Raw genomic sequence first — 14,333 nt, forward strand, 5'->3', positions numbered from 1 at the left:
ATAATTAAAATGTCAAAGGTTAAAAATAAAAGAAAGAACCTTAAAAGCAGCAAGAGAAAAGCAGAGAGCTACCTACAAAGGAGATACTATAAGACTATCAGCTGATTTCTCAAAAGAAATTTTGCAGGCAAGAAAGGATTGTCAAGAAGTATTCAAAGTGATGAAAAGCAAAGACCTACAACCAAGGTTACACTATCCAGCAGTTATCATTTAGAATGGAAGGGCAGATAAAGTGCTTCCCGGACAATATAAAACTAATGGAGTTAAACATCACCAAGCCCTTTATTACATGAAATGTCCAAGGATCTTATTTAAGAAAAGAAGATCAAAACTATGAACAGTAAAGTGACAGCAAACTCACAACTATCAACAACTGAATCTAAAAAAACAAAACAAAACAAACTAAGCAAATAACTAGAAGAGGAACAGAATCACAGAAATGGAGATCACATGGAGGGTTATCAGCAGAGAGGGAAAAGGGGAGGAATGGGGGAAAAGGTACAGGGATTAAGAAGCATAATTTGTAGGTACAACTAAACAGGGGAATGTTAAGAATTATAGAGGAAATGGGGAAGTCAAAAAACTTAAATGCATGACCCATGGACATGAACTAAAGGGGGGGATTGCTGGAGAGAAGTGGGTACCAGGTGAGGGGGCCCAAGAGGAAAAAATTGGAAAAACTGTAAAAGCATAATCAATAAAATATACTTTTTCAAAAAGCTAAAGAACACAGACCAGTTCTAAAGTGGGCTTGAGCTTAAAAGCCTAGTACTTGCCAATTATCATTCTCATATTTCAAGAAGAATTCTATACAAATATGCTTGTAAGTTTTGGTGGGACTATGTGAAATAAAGAGGGTAAAAAGAAATATATATACATATATCAGTGAATTGAAAAGGTACTTTTAGATCTCTGCCCAAGAACTCTCAAAAATATAGGGCAAAGTGTGGAGATACGACTGAAAATGGAAATCTAAGAGTTGCAGAACTATATACTAGGAGGCAGGTACTCTTTTTCATTACATAAATCCACTATTTATTTGGGGTATCTACACATGCTAGGCACTGTTTCAAGCACTGGAGATATAGATGTAAAAATTCTTGTGCTTTCATATTCTAGCCCAGGAGACAAATGATAAATATGTAACCATATCAAGATGTGCATATTATTTTCCCCAATTTTAAATATTTTAGTTTTTAATTTTTAAATATTGTACAAAAATGTGATTCTCAGATAAAAGAGCAAAGAAGAATTTACCATGCACACAAAAGGATCAACAAAATGAAAAAGCAACCTATAGACTGGGAGAACTATATATCTGATAAGAGGTGAATATCTAAAATACATAAAGGATTCATACAACTCAACAGAGAAAAATAGTGAAATTTTAAAATGGGCAAAGAACCTAAATAGTCATTATTCCAAAGAAGGCATACAATGGAAAACAGGTACATCAAAATGTGCTTTACATTATCATCAGGGAATTACAAACCAAAACCACATTGAGATATCACCTCATAACTTGTTGCAATGACTACCATCATAAAAACAAGTGCTGGCAAGAATGTACACTGTTGAAGGAAATGTAAATTTTTACAGCCACCAATGAAAACAGAATGAAATCTCCTTAAAAATTTAAAAACAGAAATACCATGATCCAGCAATTCCACATCTAGGCACTTATCAAAAAAAATATCACTATCTCAAAAAGATAGACGCACCCCCAAGATTATTAGAGCATTAATCCCCACAGTCAAGCTATGGAAACAACATAGCTAAAGAAAATGTGAAACAAGGGAATGAGAAACAAAAGAATACTGCTATTTTCAACAACATGGAGAATTTTGAAGGCATTATGCTAAGTGAAATGAGTCAGACAGAGGAAGACAAATATTGTATAATGTCACTTACATTTGGAATCTTAAAAAGCTGAACTCATAGAAACAAAGATTAGAGAAGTAATTACTAAGGGCTGAGGTCATAGTCAAAGATGTGAGGCTGGGAAATGTGCAGCTGTTGTGGCTCACTTGGTTGTAGTGTCAAATAAAAGGTTGCAAGTTTGATTCCCAGTCAGGGCACAAGCCTAAATTATGGGCTCAGTCCACAGTAAGGGCATGTACGAGAGGCAATCCATTAGTGTTTCTCTCTCATGTTGATGTTTCTCTCCCTCTCTCTCTCCCTCCCTTTTCCTCTCTCTAAAAGCAATAAGCCCGTCCTCAGATGAAGATTTTTAAAAAGGTACAAACTTGTATTTATAAGACGCATAAGTTCTGAGTATCTATTGTGCAGTATGGTGATTATATTTAGTAATACCACATTATAAACCTGAAAGTTACCAAGAGAGTAGATCTTAAATGTTCTAGCCACACCTACACACACAAAAAAAATAATTATGTGATGTGATAGAGGTGTTAACTAATACTATGATGGTAATTATTTTGCAGTATATAAGTACATCAAAACATCAGTACAACTTAAACTTACACAATATTATATGGCAATTATATCTCAATAATGCTTGGGGAAAATAATTTTTCAAAGTGTAACTTAATATGTTTCTAATGGAGAAACAAAAATGGAAGAGTAAAAAAATTAACTTTACATATCTACTCCACACCTGAATTTGGTGTTTCTTTTAATCTTCACATTAATCCTCTGAATAATAGATAAACTGTATATTTGTTCTTTGAACTTTATTGAGACTTGCTTTAAGACCTACAGTATGATCAATTTTTGCAAATGTTTTCCAATGTTTGTTCTATATATTGACATTAGGCTAAGCTTATTAATGTTCTTGTTTGAAGATTTATATTACTGATAATATAATTCATATTATTACATTATGTTATATGACATACTTAATTTTAATCTGTGAATATATTAATTTTAGTAATGCATAAAAGTTATTAAAGATAAAGGTGAATTATCATCGCTTCTAGTTTTTTAAATTTTTGCTGTCATATTCTGAGTATACATTATTGGATTTGTACAAGTTTAGAATTTTATGTGTTATCTTAAGTTAATAAATTTCATTCAGCTTTGTTTGCTTCTCTGTAAAATAGAGGCATTTGTTTCAGCCAGGTGCCCAGAGCCACTAACATTCTAGATCATTTTAAATAAAATTTAGGTCAAATCCTTCAAATCATAATCTTCCAGATTTCTACTATTTAAGAAAAACCAACAGGATGTCTACTTTCACCACTTTTATTCAACATAGTACTGGCAGTTGTAGCCAGAGCAGTCAGACAAGAATAAATAAAAGGCATTCAAATTGGAAAAAAAGAAATAAAGCTCTCATTATTTGCAGATGACATGATATTGTATATAGAAAACCCTAAAAATTTCACCAAAAAAAACCCCGTACTGGAACTGATAAATAAAATCACCAAGTAAATAACCAAATACAGAAAAAATACAGAAATTGGTTGCATTTTCATACACCAATAATGACCTATCAGGAAAAAAAAAAAGAAAACAATCCCACTTATAACTGCATCAACAAATAGGAATAAATGTAATAAAGAAGATGAAAGACCTATATAGAGAAAATTTTAAGACACTGAAGAAAGAAACTGAAGATACAAATAAATGGAAGCATATACCATGTTCATGGATAAAAAGAATTAACATTGTTGAAATGTCCATACTACCTACCACAAATAGCCACAAAAATCTTGAGAAAGAAAGCAGTGTTAGAGGAATCACACTACTTGATATCAAACTATACTAAAAGGCTAATAATAACAGCATGGTACAGGCATAAAACATGCTTATAGATCAATGAAATAGAATAGAAGGCCCAGAGATAAAAACCATTCCTTTATAGTCAATTAGTATTTGACAAAGGAGGCAAGAACATATAATGGGATAAGACAGTATATTGAATAAATGCCACTGGGAAAATTGGACAAATATATTCAAAAAATGAAACTAGAACACCTTCTTACACCATCCACAAGAATAAAGTCAAAATGAATTAAAAACTTAAATGTAAGACTTAAAACCATAAAAACCCTAGAAGAAAACATAAGCAGTAAAATTTCAGACATCTCTCATAGCAAGAATTTTTTCTGATATTTCCTCAGGTAGAGGAAACAAAAGAAAAAAATAAACAAATGTGATTATATCAAACTACAAAGGTTTTGCACAGCAAAAGACCATCAACAAAATGAAAAGACAACCTACTAAATGGAAGAAGATATTCACCAATAATGCATCTGATAAGAAGTTAATACCCAAAGTGTATGAAGAACACATATATTCTTAGTGTTTTGAGGAAATTGCATATTGTTTCCCACAGTGGATGCACCAGTCTGCGTTCCCAACCATGCACTAGGGTTCCCTTTTCTCCGCATCTACACCAACACTTGTTGTTTGTAGATTTATTAATGATGGCCATTCTGACCAGTGTGAGGTGATATCTCATTGTGGTTTTAATTTGCACCTGTCTGATGGCTAGTGATGTTGAGCATGTTTTCACATATTTATGGGTCATCTGTATGTCCTCATTGGAGAAATGTCTATTCAGATCCTTTGCACATTTTTTAATTGGATTTTCTTTCTGGTGTTGAGTCATATAAGTTCTTTATATATTTTGGAGATCAAACCCTTGTCCAATGTATCATTGGCAAATATGTTCTCCTTTATGGTCGATTCCCTTTTCATTTTGATGATAGCTTCTTTAGCAATGCAAAGGCTTTTTAATTTGACATAGCAATTCCACTGCTGGGAATATGCCTTAAGAATCCCAAATCATCAATTCAAATGAATTTATACAGCCTTATGTTCATAGCAGTGCTATTTACAATAGCCAAGTGCTGGAAAAAGTCTAAGTGCCCATCGGTAAATAAGTGGATCAAAAAACTGTGGTACATTTACACAAGGGAATACTACACAGCAGAAAAAAGGAGGAACTCCTACCTTTTGCAACAACATGGATGGAACTGGAGAATATTATGTCAAGTGAAATAAGCCAGTCAGTGAAAGACAAATACCATATTATCTCACCTATAAGAAGAATCTAATGAACAAAATAAACTTATTATCAAACAAAATATAAATGCAGGCATGGAAACATGGAACAGACTGACAGTGACCAGAGAGGGAGAAGGGGATAATGGTGGAAAAAAGAGGATGTCAATTGACATGTATGAATGATCTACGGATGTGAACAACAGTTTGGGAATTGACTATGGGAAAAGGGAGGTGAGATGGGAGGAGGAGAGCAAAGGGGGAATAATTGGTATATCCATAATAGAAAAATAAAAAATTTTAAAAATTACAGAAACAAACAAAAAAAATAACTCAATACCAAAAAACAATCAATGCAATTTAAAAAAAATGGGCAAAAGACCTGAATAGACTCTTCTCCAAAGAAAACATACAGATGGCCAATAGGCATATGAAAAGATGCTCAATGTCACTAATTATCAGAGAAATGCAAATTAAAAACACAATGAAAGATCATCTCTCACCTGTCAGAATGACTATCCTGAATAAATCAACAAACAACAAGTGTTAATTTAACAAGATGCAGACAAGAGGGAATCCTCATGCACTGTGGTTGGGAATGCAGATTGGTGCAGCCACTATGGAAAGCAGCATGAAGTTTCCTCAACAAATTAAAAATGGAACTGCCTTATGACCCAGCGATTCCACTTCCAAGAATATACCCAAGGAAACCTGAAACACTGATTCGAAAGAATATGTGCAGCCATATTCATTGCAGTGTTATTTACAACAGCCAAGCTATGAAGGCAACCTAAGTGCCCAACAGATGAGTAGATAAAAAAAAGTGGCGGTACATATATACAATGGAATATTACTTTTCCATAAAAAGAACAAAATCTTAACACTTGCAATAGCATGGATGGACTTAGAAGATATTATGTTAAGTGAAATAAGTCAGTTAAAGAAAGACAAATAACATATGATTTCACTGATATGTGGAATCCAAAGAATAATATAAACAAGCAAATAAAACAGTCTCACAGATGCAGAGAAGAGACTGATGATTGCCAGAGGGGAGATGGTTTGGGGACCTAGTTGAAAAAGGTAAAGAGACTGAAAATTACAGAATGATAGTTATGAAATACTCATGCAGATTAAAATACAGCAGAGGGAATATAGTCAATAATATTATAATTGTATGATGCCAGGTGGATACTAGAAATATCAGGGGGAACACTTAATAAAGTATGTGATTTTCTAACAACTGTGCTTGAAACTAATCCAAAATATATTGAAATATAAACTTTAACTGAAAATAATAAAAAATTTCAATAATGAAAATAATTTTCAAAAATACAAAAATAATAATTCAAATAACAAACTTATTTGAATTATGAATTGGTACAAGTAAATAAGTTATTTAATGAGAAAGAGCAAGTTCTCTTTTTTAGAACAGCACCTGAATTTTCTCTCATTACACATGTGAACATCTCTCTGGTTATATAAAAACTTCTATTACTTATACTTTAGTTATTGAAAAATTATATTGTAGAAGAATTTAATTTACCACAAAATTTCTTGAATTCAATAGTTATTTTCAAATTACTGTGCTTACTCAAGCAGTTAATGGCACATAAAAAAAGCAATAGAGCAGTGAATTACATTTGTAACTTTTAATCAGCAAACTTTTCTATGTTAACTGATAATTTATTGCCAAAAAAACTCTCCCCGAAGATTAAAGGAATAATTTTACATTGATAAAGTTGGTAGATGGAATTGTGTACTCACATCACCATTGCTCAATCTAGGCAACCTCAAAGTCAACCAAATGGCCTTTTGGTCATTTATTAAATCAGAATAAAGGGGGAAAGTCAGGGGAATTACATGATGTATGCTTTGGAGCGGGGACAGTTCTCATTTTCCATTTCAAGGTATCAGAGGAATAATCATTATTTTTCTTGATTGCAACATATTTTGATGCACTAATGTGATTTTCATAGCAATAACTGATTGCAGAGTATTAAGAATATAGGCAAAAATATAATTAGTTCAGACAAAAAATCCTGAAAATATTCAAAGATATTGGAGATATTACTTTTATAAATTTAGAAGAAGAGTGTAATTCTGGAGAGTAAAACGTTTGCTCAGGAATTCCAAGCTTTGACTGCTTACACATTTATATTCAAGAAAATGTCAAGAAAAGAAAACCCAAGATTTACGTACATTTCATTTTAGATATCACAAAATTTTATACATTTTTATGAAATATGCTTCATAAAGTTTATCTTCTTATAACATTTAAAAAGCTTTCATTGTAACTTTTCCTTGACTCATATAGAGATAACAAAATTGTTCTTAAAAATATCTCCTCCTCACCTCACTCCAAAAAACCATAGTAATAAAACAGAGAAAGAGATTTTTACAAATTTTCTAGAGATTGTGTCTAAATTCGCTTATACACATCCCAATCAGGGGACAAACCTGCAACCCAGGCATATGCCCAGACAGAAAATCAAACTTGCAACTTTTTGGTATACAGGATGATGATCTAACCAACTGAGCCACACCAGCCAGGGCATAAAATTGTCACCATTTTTAAAGGAACTTTTATAAAACCATTAGATAGATTAGGTTAATCTGTTCTATCAGAGTCTAGTTCTCTACAGCACAACACATCTGGTTGCCAATATCAAAAAACTCAACTAACTGGTTTCAGCAGTAAAGTCACTAAGTAATGACAGACATCAAAACCTGAAGGTAAACTGTTCTTCATCTGGTTCCACAATTCACTGCTTTCCCCAAGAATCAGGCTCTATTCTTCTGCTCCACTACACTCACAGCCTTGGCTATGGACCTGGTAGTTCTTACCGAAGGGTCACAGTGTTGCAGAGGGGCAACATGAACTCCTCTTCTGTATCCCTGAAATCTTTTCTCAGAAAGCAAACTATTTCCCATATTTGGATCTGATTCGCTAGAACATGTTCTGTAATTGTACAGGGCAGTGGGAAAGCAGTACCTTGGAGGGAATAGATTGCCATGGTTGGTTTGTGTCCAGGACTGCATACAATGTGGAGTGAACAAAATCTTGGTTCTCCAGTAAGGAAGACGTCCATTGTAGAGCCATCTCCTCCTCTACATTATCAAACTATCTGAAGGTGGAAATTTCTTTTTAAGGGTAGAAATTCACCATGTTCAAAAGAAGAGGTATTTCAAAGCTTCCAAAATACTGAAGTGTTTTAGAAAGTAGAGGCCTTCTGATTTTGCAATCTTATCCAGCTGTTAAGTTTTAAATATGTATAAAATTATGACTACCTCTGAAAAGATCACTCCCCTTTCTCCCTGAATGGTAAAAAAAAAAAAAACAAAAAAAACCCCCACAAAAAACAACTCCTTGTAATTAATTACATATTTGTGCTAATCTACCAAGCAAACTAATTGCAAAAATATTTCAGAGCCAGTGCCTGTTCTTTCATCAAACACATTACATTTATTATTGCTTATCAGAAAAAGAGCAAGGAGGCCTCATGAAAATATCCAGAATGTTGGCTACAAAACAAAAAATATCCAGGAAAATATAATAGTATAGCCTGGTGTCAAAAGTGCATTTTTAAATTACTGTGTGGGGTAGCATTTAAGGTTTTAAAATGGTAAGACCATATACGGTTTTCAAAACTATCTTCTGTCTGTATATTATATTACACAGGATAATCTACATCATGCTGTGTAACAAACAATACTAAAATCTCATTACGTGAGCAAAATAAAAGTTTATTTCTAACTCATAATGAAGTCAGCATTAGGTCCAAGCAACTTTCCAGGTTCTCTGGCCTATAAACAGACGCTAACCATTAGAATCTGTTTCAAGCTTATGGCACCTCCATATAAGCTCATGTTTCCCAGATCACAGTGACAGGGGAAGGCAACATGCAGAAATAAATGCCAGCATTTAAGTACTTCTTCCTATGAGTTTAATAACATTTAATTTGTCAAAGAAAATCATGTCTCTATCAAATTTCAGAGGACTATGTGCCCAAAAGCAGTGAAGAACAGAAAATCTTGTGAGACTATATCCAAAGAAACCCAAAATACTAATATGCACCCCTATTTTCATTGCAGCATCACTTATAATAACCAATATTTGGAAGCAGCCCAAGTGCCTATCAGTAGATAAATGGATAAAAAGAAAATGCGGTACATACACAATTGAATACTACTCAGCTATTTAAAAAAAGAAGGAAATTCTACCTTTTGTGACAGGATAGACGGACCTGGAGAACATTATGCTAGTTAAATAAGCAAGTCAGGGAAAGACAAGTACCATATGATATCAATTATATGTGGAGTCTAATGAACAAAATAAAATAAACAAGTGGAGACAGACCTATGGATACAGAGAACATATTGACAGCTGTCAGAGGCGAAGGGGACGGGGGCTGGGTGACAAGTTTCACCCATCCCCTTTTCTTAATCCCCTGGGTAAAGATATTAAGCAAAGAAGAAAAAGAAAGACTCTGGGACACAGACAACCTATGGTAATTGCCAGACGGCAACGGTTGGGAGTAGGAAGATGAGGGTAAATGATGATGGAAGGAGACTTAACTTGGATTGGTAAACACATAATACAATATACTGATGATGTATTGTAGAATTGTGTACCTGAAACATATACCTTTATTACCCAATGTCACTCCAATAAATTCAATAATTAATAAATAAATGAAAATTTTAAAAACTAAAATTATTTTAAAATCACATTTTTGAAGTACATATGACTTCTTTCTAGTTGACATTATGAAATTGAACCTAATTCATGCCATATTTGGTTATGGAAATATGCATTTATATTTTGTTTTATTTTAAATAATTCACATGGTGTTATAACTTAATTTCATGCACATTTATAGAGCACTTCCTAAGGGCCAGCCAGTGGAAAATCATATGTAGGTTTAGACATCTTTGAGTCTTCTTTTTTCATTTTCTAAATTCCCCTCATTCTTCAAGTTCTGTTTGGGCTCCGCATATTTGAATTATGTCATAAAACAATAAAAAAGGTGCAGATTTGAGATCAGAAAAGCCTGTTAACAAATCCTATATTATCCACATTCCTTTACACAGTTATATATAAACTAGTTTATATTGTTCTAAATACTCTCATTTTATAACCTCATGTTTAAAATTTAGATAAAGTTACTAAAATATGTGGACAATGATTTGTTTGTTATATCACTTTCACCATCATATAGTAGGTACACAAATATTTGGCTAAAATTTCATCCACGTTCAAGTCAATAGCAGGCCTTTCAGAACTACTCTTTCAATATGACATTTCTGCAATCAGGATGTGCTGACTCTATAGGCCCATGCAGAAGCCTTAAAACCCACATTTGGTGTAGTCTCATGAAATAATTGAGCTAAGTAAGAAGAATGTTCCCCACAGGATGTCACTGGCTGATTTCAGCAAATGCCAGGGCTTAACAAGTGATGCCCTCGGGCAAGAGAGACCTCTGTACCCCAGAACTGGGAGGAATGGGTGTCATCTCCAGCCTCTCAAGCTCAAGGAAACGACTGAACTGAAAAGAAACTGAAAATGTTTACAATATTTTACTCCATTTAGTGGAAGATAATAATTTATACATAATAGATTATTTAAAAGAAATTTTAGATTCTTTTCATTGTTCCGATGATCTCCCAAAAGTAATTAATTTGATTTAGGAAATCAATATTATTCTAATATTTATATATGTTTTATTAAAGTAGGAAGAACATGGCCTTTTTTTATGTTATAAATTTAAAAGTTTAATTCATCATTTGCAAAAGTTTTCCACTGAATTTGCTCTGAGAAAAATGGGCGTCAGTTCAACTGTTCCCATGGAGAAGAGCGGCACAGTGGCTTCCCCAGGCAGAGCCTGCATCCCACCCGGTATCCAGAGGATTCAGAGCTTCTTACCTGGACAAGGTCATCAGATAAAAATGCAGGTTGTGCCCAGCTGAAGTGCATTCTGCCTAAGAGCAAATGAGCACTGAAATGCCATCCATGCTCCCCTCACCATACCAAGCACCCCAATGCGGGACTGCAATTTGCCTTGGAGAAAGGGCATTTTTTACTAATTTGAACAAAAGAACCACATGGATCAGCAACAAGCATATGTACAACATGCATTATATACAACAAGCACCAAAGACAAGGAGTCATCATAACTTTAAGCATTTCAAGACCAGAACAGAGAGTGAAGAAAGACTTGTCTAGGGCGTATTCATTTGCTAGGGCTGCTGTCATAACAAAGTGTCACAGGCAGAGCAATTTCAACTACAGAAATTTACTTTCTCACAGTTTTTGAGGCTAGAATATCAACATCAAGGTTAGCAGAGTTGGTTGCCTTCCAGAAAGCCACTTTCTCTCCATGTTTTTGCATAGTCATCCCTGTGTACACATCTGTGTCCTGATCTCCTCTTCTTTTTTAAAAAAATTGTTTTTAATTCTTTAATTATAATTGACATATAGCATTATATTAGTTTAGGTGTACAACCAAGTGATTAGACATTTATACAACTTAAAATTTGACCACCCTGACAAATTTACTATCCATCTGACACCCATCTAGTACATAGATATTACAATATTTTTTATGACATTCCCTATGCTATACTTTACATGCCCATGACTATTCTGTAACTAAAATACATAGAAACAAACACATGGAATACATAGAAGTACAAACAAAAAACAGTTGGTACTTTATCTTTTCACCCATTCCATAAGCCCCCTCTCATCTGGCAACATGCAAAATGTTCTCTGTATCTATGAGTCTACTTCTATTCTGCTTGTTCATTTATTTTTTTTTATATTCCACATATAAATAAAATCATCTGTCATTGTCTTTCCCTGTATGACTTATTGCACTCAGCACAGTACCCTCTAGGTTTACCCACGTTGTTGCAGACGGCAAGATTTCATTTCTTTTTGTGGCTGAGTCATATTCTACTTCATATATGCACCATTTCTTTATTCTCTCATCTGTGGATGGACACACAGTTTGCTTCCAAATATTGGCTATTATAAGTAATGCTGCAATGAATATATGGATGAATATTTTTTCAGTTTAGTGTTTTGGCTTTCCTCAAATAACTCCCCAAAAGTGAGTTATTTGAAGTGAGCCTCTTGTAAACAGCATATATAAGGGTTATGTTTTGTTTTCCATTCAGCCACTCTATGTCATTTGATTGGAACATGTAATCCATTTGCATTTAAAGTAGATGTTGATATATATGTATGTATTGCCATTGTATTACTCATATTTTTATCTTTTTTCTTCTTATTATTATTTTAAAAAGACATTTTGGCATTTCCTGTAGTATTGGTTTGATGGTGATGAACTGCTTTAGTTTTTATCTTGTCTGGGAAGCTATTTATCTGTCCTTCAATTCTAAATGATAGCTTTGCTGAGTAAAACAATCTTTTGTAAATTCTTGCACTTCATCACTTTGAATATTCTGTACCAATTCCTTCTGACCTACAAAATTTATGTTGAGAAATCAGCAGTCTTATGGAAACTGTTTTGTAGGTAACTAACAGCTTTTATACTGCTATTTTGAGATTCTTTATTCTTTAACCTTTGGCATTTTAATTATAATGTGCTTGATGCGAGCCTCTTTGGGTTCTTTTTGTTTGGAACTCTGTGCTTTCTGGATCTGTATGTCTATTTCCTTCACCAGGTTAAAGAAACTGTCATTTTTTTTCAAATAGGTTTTCAATTCCTTGTTCTCTATCTTCTGCTTCCTGCACCTCTAAGATGTCAATGTTGATATGTTTAAAGTTGTTTCAGAACTCTTTAAACTACCTTCATTTTTTGTATTCTTTCTTCTTTTTGCTGTTTTGATTGGGTGTTTTTTTTTCACCTTTGGTATGTTAATTATAATGTATCTTGATGTAGCTCTCTTTGGGTTCATCTTGTTTGGGACTCTCTGTACTTCCTGGACTTGGGTGTCTTTTTCCTTTACCAGGTTATGGAAGTTTTCAGTCATTACTTCTTCAAATCCATCCTCAATCCCTTGATCTTTCTCCTCTCCTTCTAGTACTTCTATGATACAGATTTTGTTATGTTTAATGTTGTCCCAGAGGTCTATTGAAGTATCCTCATTTTATTTATTTATTTTTTCTTTTTACTGCACTGGTTGGATGTTTTTGTCATCTTGTCTTCCAAATTGCTCATTTGATCCTCTGCTTCATCTAGTCTGCTGTTGATTTCTTCTAGTGTATATTTTATTTCAGTTACTATCTTCTTCATTTCTGACTGGTTCTTTTTTATAGTTTCTATGTTCTTTTTACTCTGTTGAAGTTCTAAGTCCTTTGAAAACATTCTTGTAACCCTCGTTTTGAACTCTGTATCTAGTAGTTTTCTTGCCTCCATTTCATTTATTTCTTTTTCAGGAGCTTTCCCTTGTTCTTTTATTTTGGACATGTTTCTTTGTCTTTCCATTTTGGCTGCCTCCATCTGTTTGTTTCTATGTATTTTAGGTAGATCTGCTATGTCTCCCAGTTTTGTCACAGTGGCCTTATGTAGTAGATGCCCTAGGGGGCCCAGTGGTGCAGCCTCCCTTATCACCTCATCTGGGTGCTTCAGGTACAACCTTGTGTGGGCCATGTGCACCCTCTGTCATTGTTGAGCCTTGATTGGTATTGGAACTTCATTGGGAGGGACTGACACCCAGGCTGATTGGCTTCAAGAAACAGCCATGACTATGATAGAGAAGCTGTTGTGGTGGGGCCAACCCCATGGAGCAGAACTCCCTTCAAGGCTCTGGTACCAACCGAGTCTGCCTTTTGAGTATGTTATTCATAGAGGTGCTTGGGTGGTGTTCCATCGTGATCTAACCCTAGCCACCAGGTATGCTGTTTCTGGGGCCTGCTGAAAGGATAACACCAAAGTCAGCTTCTGCCTGTGTCCTGCCAGAGGCTGCCACACATGAACTACAAAACAGTCTACAGATGGCTGCTACTTGTACCTGGGAGAGGCCAAGTGGTGAGCAGAGGCTACTTGACACTATCACCATGGTGGCTGCTTAGCAAGAGGTATGAGGCATGTGAAGGCTAGACATTGCTTATTTGTGGTTTTTAAACTTCTGTGAAATTTTAGGAAAATCCACGGAATAAGCCAAGGCAGGTCATTTGTATGGAAAAGAAGCCACTGGAAATGACTTGAGTGGGCCTGCAAGTTGGGTGAGGCAGGGTCTCAGGGAATAACCAGCTCAGGATGAATAGTGTTAGCCTGGTTGATGGAGACTCAGATATAGCACCACCTTTGCCTGTAGGGGGAAGGTTCAGTAAAGGCAACTTCTATCTAAGTGAAAGCTTCCCCTCCAGCCCTCAAAGCCAAACAATTCAG

The sequence above is a fragment of the Pteronotus mesoamericanus genome, unplaced genomic scaffold (assembly GCF_021234165.1).
Source record: "Pteronotus mesoamericanus isolate MK-2021 breed Mesoamerican mustached bat unplaced genomic scaffold, CSHL_Meso_final contig_82, whole genome shotgun sequence".
In the NCBI taxonomy this organism is placed as follows: domain Eukaryota; kingdom Metazoa; phylum Chordata; class Mammalia; order Chiroptera; family Mormoopidae; genus Pteronotus; species Pteronotus mesoamericanus.